The sequence below is a fragment of the Elephas maximus genome, chromosome 4 (genome assembly GCF_024166365.1).
Source record: "Elephas maximus indicus isolate mEleMax1 chromosome 4, mEleMax1 primary haplotype, whole genome shotgun sequence".
In the NCBI taxonomy this organism is placed as follows: domain Eukaryota; kingdom Metazoa; phylum Chordata; class Mammalia; order Proboscidea; family Elephantidae; genus Elephas; species Elephas maximus.
The window spans coordinates 175,841,986-175,859,301 of NC_064822.1; the positions used below are offsets into that span (position 1 = coordinate 175,841,986).

The following is a 17,316-nucleotide window of genomic DNA, read 5'->3' on the forward strand; positions in this document are numbered from 1 at the left end:
ACATATTAGGTCATAAAACAAACCTTTGCAGAGTCCAAAACATCGAAATATTACAAAGCATCTTCTCAGACCACAAGGCAATAAAACTAGAGATCAATAACAGAAAAACGAGGGAAAAGAAATCAAATACTTGGGAAATGAACAATACCCTCCTGAAAAAAGACTGGGTTATAGAAGACATCAAGGAGGGAATAAGGAAATTCATAGAAAGCAACGAGAATGAAAATACTTCCTATCAAAACCTCTGGGACACAGCAAAAGCAGTGCTCAGAGGTCAATTTATATCAATAAATGCACACATACAAAAAGAAGAAAGAGCCAAAATCAGAGAACTGTCCCTACAACTTGAACAAATAGAAAGTGAGCAACAAAAGAATCCATCAGGCACCAGAAGAAAACAAATAATAAAAATTAGAGCTGAACTAAATGAATTAGAGAACAGAAAAACAATCGAAAGAATTAACAAAGCCAAAAGCTGGTTCTTTGAAAAAATTAACAAAATTGATAAACCATTGGCTAGACTGACTAAAGAAATACAGGAAAGGAAACAAATAACCCGAATAAGAAATGAGAAGGACCACATCACAACAGAACCAAATGAAATTAAAAGAATCATTTCAGATTATTATGAAAAATTGTACTCTAACAAATTTGAAAACCTAGAAGAAATGGATGAATTCCTGGAAAAACACTACCTACCTAAACTAACACATTCAGAAGTAGAACAACTAATTAGACCCATAACAAAAAAAGAGATTGAAACGGTAATCAAAAAACTCCCAACAAAAAAAAGTCCTGGCCCGGACGGCTTCACTGCAGAGTTCTACCAAATTTTCAGAGAAGAGTTAACACCACTACTACTAAAGGTATTCCAAAGCATAGAAAATGACGGAATACTACCCAACTCATTCTATGAAGCCACCATCTCCCTGATACCAAAACCAGGTAAAGACATTACAAAAAAAGAAAATTATAGACCTATATCCCTCATGAACATTGATGCAAAAATCCTCAACAAAATTCTAGCCAATAGAATCCAACGACACATCAAAAAAATAATTCACCCTGATCAAGTGGGATTTATACCAGGTATGCAAGGCTGGTTTAATATCAGAAAAACCATTAATGTAATCCATCACATAAATAAAACAAAAGACAAAAACCACATGATCTTATCAATTGATGCAGAAAAGGCATTTGACAAAGTCCAACACCCATTCATGATAAAAACTCTTACCAAAATAGGAATTGAAGGAAAATTCCTCAACATAATAAAGGGCATCTATGCAAAGCCAACAGCCAATATCACTCTAAATGGAGAGAACCTGAAAGCATTTCCCTTGAGAACGGGAACCAGACAAGGATGCCCTTTATCACCGCTCTTATTCAACATCGTGTTGGAAGTCTTAGCCAGGGCAATCAGGCTAGACAAAGAAATAAAAGGTATCCGGATTGGCAAGGAAGAAGTAAAGTTATCACTATTTGCAGATGACATGATTATATACACAGAAAACCCTAAGGAATCCTCCAGAAAACTACTGAAACTAATAGAAGAGTTTGGCAGAGTCTCAGGTTATAAAATAAACATACAAAAATCACTTGGATTCCTCTACATCAACAAAAAGAACACCGAAGAGGAAATAACCAAATCAATACCATTCACAGTAGCCCCCAAGAAGATAAGATACTTAGGAATAAATCTTACCAAGGATGTAAAAGACCTATACAAAGAAAACTACAAAGCTCTACTACAAGAAATTCAAAAGGACATACTTAAGTGGAAAAACATACCTTGCTCATGGATAGGAAGACTTAACATAGTAAAAATGTCTATTCTACCAAAAGCCATCTATACATTTAACGCACTTCCGATCCAAATTCCAATGTCATATTTTAAGGGGATAGAGAAACAAATCACCAATTTCATATGGAAGGGAAAGAAGCCTCGGATAAGCAAAGCACTACTGAAAAAGAAGAAGAAAGTGGGAGGCCTCACTTTACCTGACTTCAGAACCTATTATACAGCCACAGTAGTCAAAACAGCCTGGTATTGGTACAACAACAGACACATAGACCAATGGAACAGAATTGAGAACCCAGACATAGATCCATCCACGTATGAGCAGCTGATATTTGACAAAGGACCAGTGTCAATTAACTGGGGAAAAGACAGCCTTTTTAACAAATGGTGCTGGCATAACTGGATATCCATTTGCAAAAAAATGAAACAGGACCCATACCTCACACCATGCACAAAAACTAACTCCAAGTGGATCAAAGACCTAAACATAAAGACTAAAACGATAAAGATCATGGAAGAAAAAATTGGGACAACCCTAGGAGCCCTAATACAAGGTATAAACAGAATACAAAACATTACCAAAAATGATGAAGAGAAACCCGATAACTGGGAGCTCCTAAAAATCAAACACCTATGCTCATCTAAAGACTTCACCAAAAGAGTAAAAAGACCACCTACAGATTGGGAAAGAATTTTCAGCTATGACATCTCCGACCAGCGCCTGATCTCTAAAATCTACATGATTCTGTCAAAACTCAACCACAAAAAGACAAACAACCCAATCAAGAAGTGGGCAAAGGATATGAACACACATTTCTCTAAAGAAGATATTCAGGCAGCCAACAGATACATGAGAAAATGCTCTCGATCATTAGCCATTAGAGAAATGCAAATTAAAACTACGATGAGATTCCATTTCACACCAGCAAGGCTGGCATTAATCCAAAAAACACAAAAGAATAAATGTTGGAGAGGCTGTGGAGAGATTGGAACTCTCATACACTGCTGGTGGGAATGTAAAATGGTACAACCACTTTGGAAATCTATCTGGCGTTATCTTAAACAGTTAGAAATAGAACTACCATACAACCCAGAAATCCCACTCCTCGGAATATACCCTAGAGATACAAGAGCCTTCATACAAACAGATATATGCACACCCATGTTTATTGCAGCTCTGTTTACAATAGCAAAAAGTTGGAAGCAACCAAGGTGTCCATCAACGGATGAATGGGTAAATAAATTGTGGTATATTCACACAATGGAATACTACGCATCGATAAAGAACAGTGACGAATCTCTGAAACATTTCATAACATGGAGGAACCTGGAAGGCATTATGCTGAGCGAAATGAGTCAGAGGCAAAAGGACAAATATTGTATAAGACCTCTATTATAAGATCTTGAGAAATAGTAAACCTGAGAAGAACACATACTTTTGTGGTTACGAGGGGGGGAGGGAGGGAGGGTGGGAGAGGGTTTTTTATTGATTAATCAGTAGATAAGAACTGCTTTAGGTGAAGGGAAAGACAACACTCAATACATGGAAGGTCAGCTCAATTGGACTGGACCAAAAGCAAAGAAGTTTCCGGGATAAAATGAATGCTTCAAAGCTCAGCGGAGCAAGTGCGGGGGTCTGGGGAACATGGTTTGCGGGGACTTCTAAGTCAATTGGCAAAATAATTCTATTATGAAATCATTCTGCATCCCACTTTGAAATGTGGCGTCTGGGGTCTTAAATGCTAACAAGCAGCCATCTAAGATGCATCAATTGGTCTCAACCCACCTGGAGCAAAGGAAAATGAAGAACACCAAGCCCACATGACAACTAAGAGCCCAAGAGACAGAAAGGGCCACATGAACCAGAGACCTACATCATCCTGAGACCAGAAGAACTAGTTGGTGCCCGGCCACAATCGATGACTGCCCTGACAGGGAGCTCAGCAGAGGACCCCTGAGGGAGCAGGCGAGCAGTGGGATGCAGACCCCAAATTCTCATAAGAAGACCAAACTTAATGGTCTGACTGAGACTGGAGGAATCCCGGCGGTCATGCTCTCCAGACCTTCTGTTGACACAGGACAGGAACCATCCCTGAAGACAACTCATCAGACATGAAAGGGACTGGTCAGCGGGTGGGAGAGAGACGCTGATGAAGAGTGAGCTAATTATATCAGGTGTACACTTGAGATTGTGTTGGCAACTCTTGTCTGGAGGGGGGATGGGAGGATAGAGAGAGAGGGAAGCCGGCAAAATTGTCAAGAAAGGAGAGACTGAAAGGGCTGACTCAAGACGGGGAGAGTAAGTGGGAGTAGGGAGTGAGATGTATGTAAACTTATATGTGACAGACTGATTGGATTTGTAAACGTTCACTTGAAGCTTAATAAAAGTTATTATAAAAAAAAAAAAAAAAAAATACAGGTCCCTGAGCTTCACTTTAGATATTCTGATTCAGCACTTCTAGGGCTGCCATGACAAAGCACCACAAACTAAGTGTCTTACAACAACAGATTCGCACATTTCTAATTACTGCAAGTCCAAATTCAGGGTGTTGGCAGGGCCATGCTAGCTCTAAGGCTCTAGGGAAAGATCCTTCCTTGTGTCTCACAGCTTCTGGTAGGCCCAGGCATTCCTGAGCTTGTGACAGCATTAACTCTGATCTTTGCCTCCACCTTTACATGGCTGTCTTCCCTCTCTTTGCAATCTCTGTCTCTTCTCCTCTTTTATAAGGACACTAACCACATAGGATGAAGGCCTGCCCTACACCAGCATGAACTCACCTCAACTTGATTACATCTGCTAAGACCCTGTTTCAAAGTAAGGTCCCATTCATAGGTACCAGGGTTAGGACTTCAACCAACTCATCATGGGAATGTCTCAGTTTAGCCTGCCCCACATCCATTTCTCTTTCATCTGCCCCTGCATCTGTGTTTACATTGATGCCACCAAATCTCTCCCTTGGATGCTGTCTTGGTGGGACTGTCACAAAGTGTCCTGTCTCTCCAGGACAAGGAACAGAACGTTAATCCAAGCTGGGCTAACTGAACTCTTCCTTGGGAATCTGAGTTTTGAGCAGAGAGGCACAAGGATGGAAGGAAACAGAATCTGATTTATCAGACTGCCCACAAGTTCTTACCACCTGGAGGAACCTGGATCTTGACCTTTCTGAGACTTGGTTATTCATATTTTCCTTTTATTCTGTGAACCTCCCTGCAATTTTTCAATAAATCTCTATTTTACCAACATCAGGCAAAGTCTATTTCTTTTTCTTACAAACAAAGAACTCTATCCAATACGGAGGCACTGGATCGGGTGTGGGAATCCAAATGTCATTCTGATGGGAACAGTCTTGGGACCAGTCTTTTGGGGACCTTGATCTTAGTCTACCTTCAGTGTTTTACACACAGGGAAACTGAGGCCCAGAGCGGGAAGTGGCTCCCTCAGGATGCCACAAGCATCGGTGGCATTCCTTAGAAAGAGCGAAGAGAGAGAAATTAGGAAGAAACCACATCCATCAAATTCCTCCCCACGCCCCCTTCTGCTCAAAGGCATTTCCCCCAGATTTTCTAGCTCCAGTTTCCAAGGGAGAAGCTCTCCCCCAAGACTCTACTGGTCAGGGAACAGCTCTTCTTTTGGCTGTTTTCTCCTCGCCCTCCTTCTCTCGCCCCAAGAGCAGGGTAGGAAGCAGCAAGGGCATCAGGCTTCTGGATTGGATGGCACGGAGACCTCACGGAGAGAGGTCAGCACTTGAAAAATTCCTCAAGTCAAAGGGCTTGGGGCTTGGGTGCCACACAAGGCCCTCACTGTGTGTCCACATTGTCTCCCTGATAAAAGGGGCCGGGCCTGGGAAAACGGAGCTGTCTCTAGGCGACCAGGCAGGCTGCTAGGGAATGCCCAGGCCCTCCCCTCCCCCAGTCCCCAGGGCCAGGGGAAGGGAAGGGAGGGGGAGGACCAGGGGGCATGGCCGGTGCCAGAGGAGAGGGATGAGTCCAGAGCCATGGTGTTGGGTGGTGTGTGTGAGTGATGAATGAAGCTTGAGGGAAGGTGACAGAACCCCTTTCATTAAGCCCTTCCTTCCCCATCCTCCCAACCCCAACATTCCCCAAAGGAAGCAGGCAGGGCCTGCCCTGGTTCAAGTGGAGTCTTAGGAGTCTGGGACCCAGTGGGGGGAGGTATAAGGATTTGTTCTTCTGAGTCAATTGTCCTAAACAGAGAGCTGTGTGTCCCAGCTTCAAGTCCTTCAACCAACTCCAGGAGGGGGCCTGACGCAGTGCCCCGTCTCATCCTTAGTGCGGAGTCTTGCCAGCCTTCCAGCATCTAGACACTCCTTCCTTGCAAGGCCTCTGGAAGGCAGCCCTCAAGGATCTCCAGCTGAACTGAGAAGCATGCCAAGTGGCTTCCTTCCCCTGGCTCCCAGCACAATTATACCCGCAAGCAATTAGTAATTGCAATTAATTTTTCATAATGGTTACCATTTCAGTGCCTATTACAACAGGCTGCCTGTGCCAGCCCCACCCATGCCATTATCTCTAATCTTCATTACAACCTTGAAGAAATCTATTCCACTACCCTGCCCTCCAGCTGTGGAATGTGAGATTTAGAGGTCTGACTTACCCAAGGTCACATAACTCCGAGGGAGAACAGGGACCAGCACCCATAGTACCCGTCAGTCTGGCTTGGGACTGTCCACTTCATTTTGCTCCCTTCCCTCTGGTGATTGACAGGCCTCATCAGAGGCAGAGAATGGGGCCAGCTGGGGGGCCTGGTTTGGCTCCTTAACCAGAAAGTCAATAAGCTCCAAGACCAGAGTCTTACTGGCCTGGTATTAGCAGGGGTAGGCAGTTTCTCTCGCTGCCAGCCCCCACAAGGAGGGTTGTCAGATAAAATACAGGATGCCCAGTGAATTTGAATTTCAGAGAAACAATGAGTAATTTTGTAGTATAAGTCTGTTCCAACTATTGCATGGGGTATGCTTGTACTAATCAACCATTTGCAAATTAATGGGGCACCCTGTATTTCTATTTGTTAAATCTGGCAAGCCTACCCATAAGTTCCATCACTTGCCTGTTTGTAGTATTGTGGTAGCTTGTGCATTGCTGTGATGCCAGAAGCTATGCCATCATTACTTCAAGTTCCAGCTGCGTAACCCATGGAGGACAGGTTTCAGCGGAACTTCTAGACTAAGAAAGACCTGGCAATCTACTTCTGAAATTTAGCCAATGAAAAACTTACAGATCACAGCAGAATATCATCCGACTCACTTGCTTTGGACATGTCATCAGGAAGGATCAATCACTGGAGGAAGACATGTTTGGTGAAGTAGAGGGCTAGCAAGGGCGAGGGAGACTCTCGGGAGATAGGTTGGCACAAAAGCCACAACAATGGACTTGAACATGCCGGTGATCACGAGGATGATGCAGAACCGAGCAATGTTTCATTTTGTTGTACAGGTGGGAGTGTACACCCCTGTAGATGGCACAGTGGGCAGCAGAGTGTCCTGGTCACTATGGGGCCAATCAGGCCCCCTGTAAAGGGACATGCCAAGGTGTCCTGCAGTTCTCCTGCTTTCAGTCAAAGCAGCCTGAAGCAGTTCGACCCCTGGGTGGGGGCTGGAGCCTATGAGTTATCATCTGGGCAAGAAGGAGGACGGGGTCCTGGGGAATAACCTAGAGAGGCAAGGTACTCCTGCCAAGGGTTCCCAACTTCCAGGGCAGCTGAGTGTTTTCTAAGACTCCTTCAAATGGCATCCTCAATCCTGAACTTCCCCTTAATAAGAACAGCTTTTAACAATAACATCCACTATGTGGTAATTAAGTCATTCATGGATTCTACCTTACTCTGTGCCATGCGCTGTGCGAAGCTCTGAGGATACGGTGGTTAAATAAGGGAGACCTAGGTAGACAGGACCCAATACCAGGTAAGCAAGCAACCAGTATGCAACTGCACATTTAGAAATGCCCGTGAGGGAGAGGAACCAGGAGCTCTCACCGGAGCCTCCTAGCATCCCAGCCAGGTGAGTGGAATGGTGAAGGCAGTGGGTTAGGATCTCCACTTTCCAGATGAGGAAATTGGACTCAGGAAGGCAAAGCAGCTTGGCCGAGACCTCCGAGTTGGTGCATGGCCGAACTGGGACTTCAGCCCGTCCTCCAATCTGCCAGCCCCGAGTTCTGTACTTTAGATCTTCTTTCCCATTCTCACACTCTGGGGAAGCATGTTGACATGTGTTAGGAAATCACATATTTAATATCAAAACATAGGGAAGGAGAACAGAAAAGATCCTGCTTTATTGAGCTCCCTTTGTGCTTTAAAAAGAGGAAAACATTCTTCACGTGTCCAAGGGTAATTTCTATAAAGGGTCTGATTTCCAAACCTGTGATCACGAGTGTTTGGATGGCTACAGAGAGCCCCCCTTCCCCCTGGCACACAGAGGGCTCTGGCAGGGTGGGGCCGCCTGGCTCGAGGTGGGGCGCTTTCCTCTGAGGGTGAGGTCACCAGGATCCTGTGCTTGGCGGCCATGCAGTAACATGGAGTCCTGCCACCCTGTTCCCTCAGACGGAGGGTGTGTCGGGTGTGTGTACACGTGTGGGGCGCCAGGGCCCTGCTCCACAAGCCACCCTCACACACACAGCACAGGAGGGGGCTGCACCCCAGGTCGGGGTGGGAAGAATGGCAGCGAGGCGTGAGGACACCCAGGCTCCTTCAGCCAGGTGCCTGAGCCAGATGCCAGAGACCACTCTAACTTACTATTAGAATTTAGACTCAGAGCCTCGATTTCCCTTATTATAAAGTGAGAAATAGTAATAGTACCCACACAGCTGGTGTGAGGGCTAAAGACCTTATGAAAACCATTTAGCACAAGGATGTCATGGAAAGTGCACAAATGTTAACCATTTGACAGTGATGAAGACACAACCCTTATTCTCAATGAGTCCACAGTTTGTTTTTTCATTCACTGATTTGACCAACACTTTTCAGTATTTACCACATCCCTAACACTGAAGCCTTTAGCAGTGGTCAGCAGAAGGCATGAGACCGTCAGAAATGCCTTCTAAGAAGTCAGCCCAGTTCAAGACCCAGCCTGGCCTCTCTCACGCTCTGTTTCCTGGAGCTGGCCCATGGTCTCTTGGTACTCTGCTTCCTCACCTGTGAAATGACCCCCTCAAGGGCCAGTCAGGAATTGCCAATGAGCAATGGTATGTTGGCAAATGCTTAGCAACGGGTTCTCTAGGGAAAATAATAGCTCTGATTTGGTTTAAGGTTTAAAGATTATCTCAGCGCAATAGTTTCAGGGGGTTCATCCAGCCTCAATGGCTGCAGAAAGTCTGGGTTCCATGAAAATCTGAAATTCTGTTCTGCATTTCCCCTCTTTTAGTCAGGATTCTTCTATCCCCTGAAGTATTCTTTATACCAAACAATAATAGTTTAGTTTAATTAGTGAAGAATGTCTGTGTTGAACATCTTGCTTTTTCAAGAACTATCTATATGGGATCAAACTGACAAAAGCAACTCAAGAGATTAGACAGGAAACTGGAAGCAGAGAGTTTATGTTAATAGGGGAAGTACAATTTGGAAAAGGTGGGTAAGAATGGTTACACAACTTGAAGAATATAATAAACGTCACTTAATTGTACATGTAGAAATTGTTGAACTGGTCTTTGCTCTGCTGTATGTTCTATATTCTCATTAACAACAACAAAAAAGACAAAAGTAAATTAAAAAGCTCTGATTTGTAGTGTTTGCCAATTCCTGTGGTGTAAATGCTCCTGCTGTGGTCAGTGTGACTTCCTGTTTGATTGTGAATGAAGCTAGAGGGAATGAGAGGGTTTAAGAATGCTTCCAAGGTCATTCCTGGGTTTTGCTGTCATACCCCCCAAACCTTGTCATTACCAGTATCCCACCACCCTCATATCACTCATTCAGTCAACAAACATCTCCTAAGCACCTATTATCTGTCTGTTTTATTCTAGGCCCTGGGATACAAAGACAAGGTCCAGGAGTAGGTGGGGTGGTAGTGGTGGGGATGCTGATAATTGCTATACAGGGTGATAACTCTGTGAATCTGGAAATGCACAGGGTGCTTATTAATGGGTATTCTGAGCCAGCCATCATTCAGTAAGGTGTAGTCTGATATACTCCAGGCTGGGCTGATGGTAGCTGAGGGGTGTTTCAAATCAAGATACCCCTTTCAGTTCCTCCCCAACAAATAAAAGAAAGAAAGAAGAAGAAAAAAAAAAAAAAAAAAAAAAACACCGTAGGAAAGTGCCAGGAATAAAAGGGAAGGTAATAATAGATCATTGTTGAAATGGAATTGCAGACATTCTGGGAACGCTGCCACAAGTGAGGTAAGAGGATAGGACAGCCAGGGCTCTGTAGGCCACTGGAGGTACTGGTGAGGCCGATGCTTAAGGCTTCTACCCTCCCAGCCCCTCCCCAACCTTGTCCAGGCTCCAGAGAACTTGTAGGTGAAAGAGAGATTGAGGCGCACAAAGACCCTAACCTGGCTGTGTTTTTTTGTTGTTGTTAAATATTTTGATTTTGAAAATCAAACCTGGGCCTCGGGTATATTCTGTGCACATTATTAAAGTTGTTTTGCTTTTTTTTTTTTTAACAATCTCAAATAGCAGCCTTACAGTTACTCTAGCATCCTGGAAAATAAGATTTTATACATAGGTGAATAAAACAGAATCCCTCAACCGTATTCTCCTACTACTGATCTCTTTGGTAAGGAGAGATTCAGGACTCCTTTGTTGTTGTTGTTGGGTGCCGTTGAATTGATTTTCGACTCATGGTGACCCCATGTGACGGAGTAGCACTGCTCCATAGGATTTTCTAGGTTGGAATCTTCAAGGAAGCTGATGGCAGCTGCTGGGTGGGTTCAAATGGTCAACCAAGCGCTTAACCATTGTACCACCAGGGACCCTTCAGAACTCCTTTATGCCCATGAAAGGTCATCCTGCTGGGACTGGGGCTGGGTAATGGCATATGTTAACTGAACACTTACCATGTGTTGAGCATCAGGGCTATGAAGAAAGAGACCCTGCCATGTTGTTGTGGACGAGATAAGCATCTAGGCGACAATGGTTATACAATGTGTTACGTGCCACAATGGCACAGCGAAATGTTTCAAGTTACACAAAGGAAGTAGCACTATTAGCAAGGTGGGGTGTGTCAGGGAAGGCTTCACAGAGAAAGTAAAAAGCAGGTTTTTCCAAATGAATGGAAATTGGCCAAGGCACCAAGATAGGGAGGGTGTTCTGGTAGCAAGGACAGAGTGCTAAGGCAGAAAGGTGTATTTGAGAACTACAAGTTGTTAGCTATTCTTGTGGAATAAACAGCAAAGCAAGAAGTGGGGCTGTGGAGATAGAATAGAGGAAGACAGACAGGCTCAAGATTCTGAATTTTAATTTGAGGGCAATGAGGTGACCCAAAGGATCATAAAAGGGACTGGGGGTGGGGGGTAGCAAACTGATGATATTTGTGCTTCGGAAAGATCATACTCTGGTGGTAACATGGAGGGTGACCAGATATGAGTGCAAGACTGGAGGCCAGAGACCAGTGAAGCTTCTAGAAAATTCTAATCAAGAGATGAGTGTTTGAACTAGTGGCAAGGCAGTGGGGCTAGGGAAAGCTGAGCTTGAAATCCATTTTTTAATTTCTCCTTTCCCTTGTTCAAAAGACTGACTGATCTCCCCTGATGCCGGAGGACAGCATCAACTTTAGTTTAGACCTTCTAGGTGGGGCTGGCCCAAGGCTATCCAACCATCCTTGCCCTAGCCAGGTTCACCTCTAGGGGTAAAGCAACCCCCCATGGGCCAACAAGTGGTAATATCCTAAAATACTCAGCCATGAGTCCTTCTCCACAGCAAAGGTGGCTTAGGGACCTGGGTGGTCCCAAGTTGAACACACTCAGCTACTAACTGAAAGGTTACCGGTTCGAGTCCACCCAGAGATACCTCCAGAGACAGGCTTGGCAATGTACTTCCAAAAAATCAATCACTGAAAATTCTGTGCAGCACAGTTCTATTCTGACACACATGGAGTCGCCATAAATTGGAATCAACTCTGTGGCAATTGGTTTTTATTTCTCCTCAGAAGATGAAGGGACTTTCCCCTCAGGTATCAGATTGTCCTTTGAGGGCCCACGCTGGTTCTGAGTCTGAAAGCTGGCCTCTGCAAGGGGGGAAGTGTGGGAAGTTTCCTGCAATCCCTCCTCGATATGGAAACCTGATTCTGCAGGAAGATCCTGGACTAGGAATGGGAAGATAGAGCAAAGAGTCTGGGGCTAAGGAGGATAGAAAAGTAAGCAGCATTGTCCAGGGTGGGTTCACTCTCAGTCCAGACAGTGGATCATCTCCCGTCTCATTATCATCTCAAAGGGGTAAGAATGGGACTGTGGGAGCTGGCTTCTCCCCTTTAACAACTTCTTCCTCTCCAGAGACAGTTGCACAATGGAGGAGGGGCTGGGGAAAGGGCTGACCTGGAGGCAGCCTCAGACTCTGCCAAAGCTGCCTAGGACTGTGAGGCTGGAGCGCCACCTGCTGGCTATTCCTGGTAGCAGGGCATAGGCACCCTTCAGGGATTCTGCAGGGATATTTGGAGTCCCTGGGCTGCTGAGTTGGAATCGACCCCATGCGAGGGGTTTGGTTTGGTTTTTTGTTTGGGTGATGCAAAAGGAGCCCTGGTTGCACAGTGGTTAAGCGCTTGGCTGCTAACTGAAAGGTGGGTGGTTTGAACCCACCAGCTGCTCTGCCGGGAAAAGATGTGGCAATCTGCTTCTATACAGCCTTGAAAATCCTGTGAGGCAATTCCACTCCGTCCTGTAGTGTACGTAGGGTCCTTATGAGTCGGAATCAACCCAAGGACAATGGGTTTTTGTTTTTTTTTTTTCTTGAGTAGTGAAAATGGTTAACACGTTAGGCTCATAACCAAAAGACTGGAGGTGTGGGTCCACTCAGAGATGCCTCGAAGAGAGCTCTGGCAATCTACTTCCAAAAACTCAGCCATTGAAAACTCTATGGATCACAGGTCTACTCTGACACACACAGGGTTGCCATGAGTCAGAACTGACTCAAGGGCAGCTGGTTTGCTTTTAAGGCAGCCAGCATCACCCTGGAGAAAGTTGGAAACTTACTGAGGTTCAGAGAAGTTAGGAAATTTGTGAGAAACCTAGGATGGGGTCTATATGAGAAGGTGATGTGTCTGTGGGTAGGAAGCCCCCCTCTGTCACAAACAATGAATACGAAAGCCAACTTCCATCATGAGACTCAGATTCTCACTTCCACCCCACTTTAATGACCAAGGGGCAAGAAGAACTCCGTAAACCAAAGATTTTCATACTCAAGACCTAATTTAAATGAGGTGTGTTTGAAATATACCGGGAGAAACTCCTCTGGCCAAGGACGTTCCCACCAGTGTGCACTGCCTAAAACTCTCACATTGGTCATTCTTTTGGATTACCAAAACCAAAAACCAAACCCAGTGCCGTTGAGTCGATTCCGACTCATAGCTACCCTATAGGACAGAGTAGAACTGCCCTATAGAGTTTCTAATGAGTGCCTCGAGGATTTGAACTAACGACCCTTTGGTAAGCAGCCGTAGCACTTAACCACTATGCCACCAGGGTTTCCTCTTTTGGATTAGAGACTAATAAAGGGTTAACCTAACCACAGCAGGCCATAAGCACAAAAACCAACTTGTTTGTCAGGATCTATAGAGCATCAAACAATAAAAATTTACATCAAAGGGCAGAACAGAGTACTCTAATCAGTTCAATGGACTATGGACACATGTACAAACTAACAAGGAAGCGAGTTAAAGATCTACCCAATACCATAAGTAGCCCACATAACAAAAAACAAACATCATATGATAGACCCAGGATCCCTGAGCCAAGAGATCAAGTCTAGTAAAAGAAAACAAGAACAGATCACCCAATCATGATCTTAGTTCTTTGTCTTTACTTTACCCAATCACAGCCTGTCAGTAACTTACTCACAGAAACACGGTCCAGTGATCGGAAAGGGCACGTTGAAAGACCCTTACTCACAATGATTCAGCACTTGTCAAACTTGTACAAAAAGCACTTGAAAATTGCACTTCTTTGGATTTTGGTCTGTTTATAGCCTGAGTGCTTGAAGCCAATTTCCCATTTTTTGTTTTCTGAGGTCACTATAAAGACCTTTGTTGCAGAAGGGCTTTGGTGAAAGCTGTTACTCTACAAGACACTAAAGACCAAAGTTCAAACTCCAATGATACTTAGCCAAGGCCATTCATTGCATTGCAACCTCGTCCAGTGTGCCCCTACATTACATACCACACGAGCACTGGGGAGAAAGAGATCCAACTTCACCACCCAGGAATTAACAGGGGAGAGCAATCAATAGAAAACCTTAGCACAATAGGGTAGATCCTAACCCAGCCTGCCCAGTATTGGGCATGAGGAGACTAAACAGGCATTCCCAGGAGGGGCTGCTGTGAAAAGATAATTAACATCACACAGGGAGGGTCACAATAGTCTGCAATAATAATACACACTTAAATAGCACTTACTGCCTAATGGACATTTTCTAAGCACTTTACGTACATTCACTCAGATGTTAACCTGATTTACACATATTAACTCTTTGAGGTTGGTACTATTTTTATTCCCATTTGGGTGCGGTAACTTGCCAATGGTCATACAGTGACTGTAAGTTTGAAATGGCATTTGAGCCTAAACAGCATAGTTCCAGTCTGTAGTCTTAATGATTACACCATACTGCCATTTGTTTCTTGCTCAATCTCCATGAAGGAAGTAACGTTCTTGACATATAGATTTTTAAATGCTCTTCCTGACACCACAGCCCCAGCATACCCTGGTTGAGCCTGTGATAACACAGTCAGCAGAGAACTCAGTCAAGGTTGAGGGCTGGGTTAAAGGGAGACAGAGTACAGCAAGGGTGCAGCCAGGTGGAACAAAACTACACCATTGTACAGAAAAGCATGGCTGGAAGCAACACCTCTGCAAAACTTAATCCCTAAACCCAGAACCTAAAGACCACGCTTTACATAAATGTATGAACAGAGCTAAGCAAGGTTTCATAATAAAAGCATTCAAGCAGAAGCTGACACCTTAACACCGAAGATGATTCTCACTGGATCAGAACAGAGGCCATTCACATGGCCATCTTGGTTAAGTTGAAGTGATTTCTTATCAGGAAAGAGACTGATGGTTTAACCTACTAAACATGTTTTAATGTTGACTCTATATTGCACATGTATTATAAATTATTCATAGATCCCACTGCATTGCACAGGTGTAACCATTCCCAAACCATTATTTATTGTCTTTCTACAGCCTCAATTTAACCTCTAAAAGAATGAATGTGAGTACAGGTGCATATTAGCATAACAGAGGGCAATCTGGCATGCTCAGTTAATTGGATGCATTCATTTACTCATTTAACAAATTCTGTTGCCTACTATACGGCAGGAGCCCTGGTAGCACAGCGGATAAGAGCTCAGCTGCTAACCAAAAGGTCAGCAGTTTGAATCCACCAGCCGCTCCTTGGAAATCCTACTCTGTTCTACAGGGTTGCTATGAGTCTACTGGCAATGGGTTACTATATATGGCAGCCTTTGGAGACACATGCACACAACCTTTTCCTCCACCCCAGTGGCTATCCATGGATCTACTGTCAGAAATGCTTTGGCTCCCATCAAGGCACTCACCTGTCCCAGGCTTTCCTGTCTCCACATATGGGCTTCCTCCCAGGGGTGCAAATTCTGTGTCTTCAGCTAGACTGGTAATACTTACCATATCTCTCTATCTAAAATTTAGGATAGAGACTGCCTTGGTTTCCTAGTGCTGCTGTAACAGAAATACCACAAGTGGATGGCTTTTAAAGAACAGAAATCTATTTTCTCACAGTTCTGGAGGCTAAAAGTCCAGATCAGACTGTCAGCCATGTCAATTCCTTCCTTGCTGAAGCCCTAGCCTTCTTTGATTCTTGACAATCCTCACAAGGCGTCAGTCTTCTCCAGTATGTGCTTGTCTCTGTGTCTACTCTGCTCTTTTTATAACTCAGAAGTGATAAGGCTTAGGACACACCCTACACTGATCTAGCCTCATCCATGTAACAAAGAACAACCTATTTCCAAATGAGATCACAATCACAAGTATTGGGGTTAGGATTCCAACACATATTTTGGAGGGACACAATTCAACCCATTACAGAGATCTCTTCCCCAACTATACAGCTCCATGTGAGCAGGGACTTATTTTGTTCTATACCTGAGTATCTAGGCTGTACCTGGCACTGAATAGGTGCTCGGTAACTATCCACACAACGCCTGCTGTGATGACCTTGACACACTTCTGGTCCCTGCCCCTGGAGAACTTACCATCTAGTGGGCTTTGCCTGAGTACAGGAAGGCAAGCCATTTTCGCCCACCTCTGTGGTTAGGAGGACAGGCTCTGGTCCCAGCATGGAAGTGCTGGGATGCAAACGTGGGCACTCTGATCCCAAAGGTTTTAAGTAAGGACTATAGACCTGAATTGGTTTCTTTTAACCTCGTAGCAACTCCATTTTGGGGGGGCGGTGAGGCTGAAAAAGGTTAAGCACTTGCCAGATGTGTTTCGGATTTAAGAATTATTCCATTTTTAGAAAGGTAACCTGGTGTATTACATTCTACCTCCAGTGGGGTCTGGGCAACACCTCATACCAAACACATTACGATGTTTGCAGTAAATCTATGAATAAGCACCATGGTCTAATTAAGACTAACACAGCCTCACTTAAATTTCGATCAGACTTTGCCACCAAACGGGTAACAAAACATTTTCTAGTTTTCAGAGCTTTCTGGACTTTGGAGTTGCAGGTGAGGGATTGCACACCTGTAAATGTAAAGCTCTTAGAAGGGACTCTATTCACAACATCCAAAAGGTGGAAACAACCCAAATGCCCATCAACAGATGAATGGTTAAACAGAATGTGGTACATCCATACAATGGAATATTACTCTCCCATAAAGAGAAATGGAAACCCTGGTGGCGTAGTGGCTAAGTGCTATGTCTGCTAACCAAAAGGTCGGCAGTTCGAATCCACCAGGCACTCCTTGGAAACTCTACAGGGCAGTTCTACTCTGTCCTATAGGGTCGCTATGAGTCAGAATTGACTCGACAGCAACAGGTTTTGGTTTGGTTTTATAAAGAGAGATGAAGTTCTGATACACGCCACAACATGGGTGAACCTTGAAAACATTATGCTGAGTGAAATTAGTCAATCACAAAGGACAAATACTGTAGGATTTCACTAGTATGAAATGCCTAGAATAGGAAAAGGTATACAGATTAGAGTTTAATAATGGTTACCAGGGCAGGAAGAATAAGGGAAGGGGAAATGATTGTTTAGGTAGCATTAAGTTTTTGTTTATGGGGATAAAAAATGTGGCAATGGATATTGGTGATGGTTACCTAACATGACATTGTCAAAGATTTCATTTTACTTGGATCCACAATCAACACCCATGAAAGCAG

At 44.3% G+C, this 17,316-nt stretch overlaps 1 protein-coding gene across 1 annotated transcript in view; it reads right to left on the reverse strand.

Annotated features, from left to right (window-relative positions):
• The window catches only part of SYN3 (synapsin III), a 687,937-nt gene that overhangs the window by 618,141 nt on the left and 52,480 nt on the right, over positions 1 to 17,316 (reverse strand). The window lies entirely within an intron of this gene.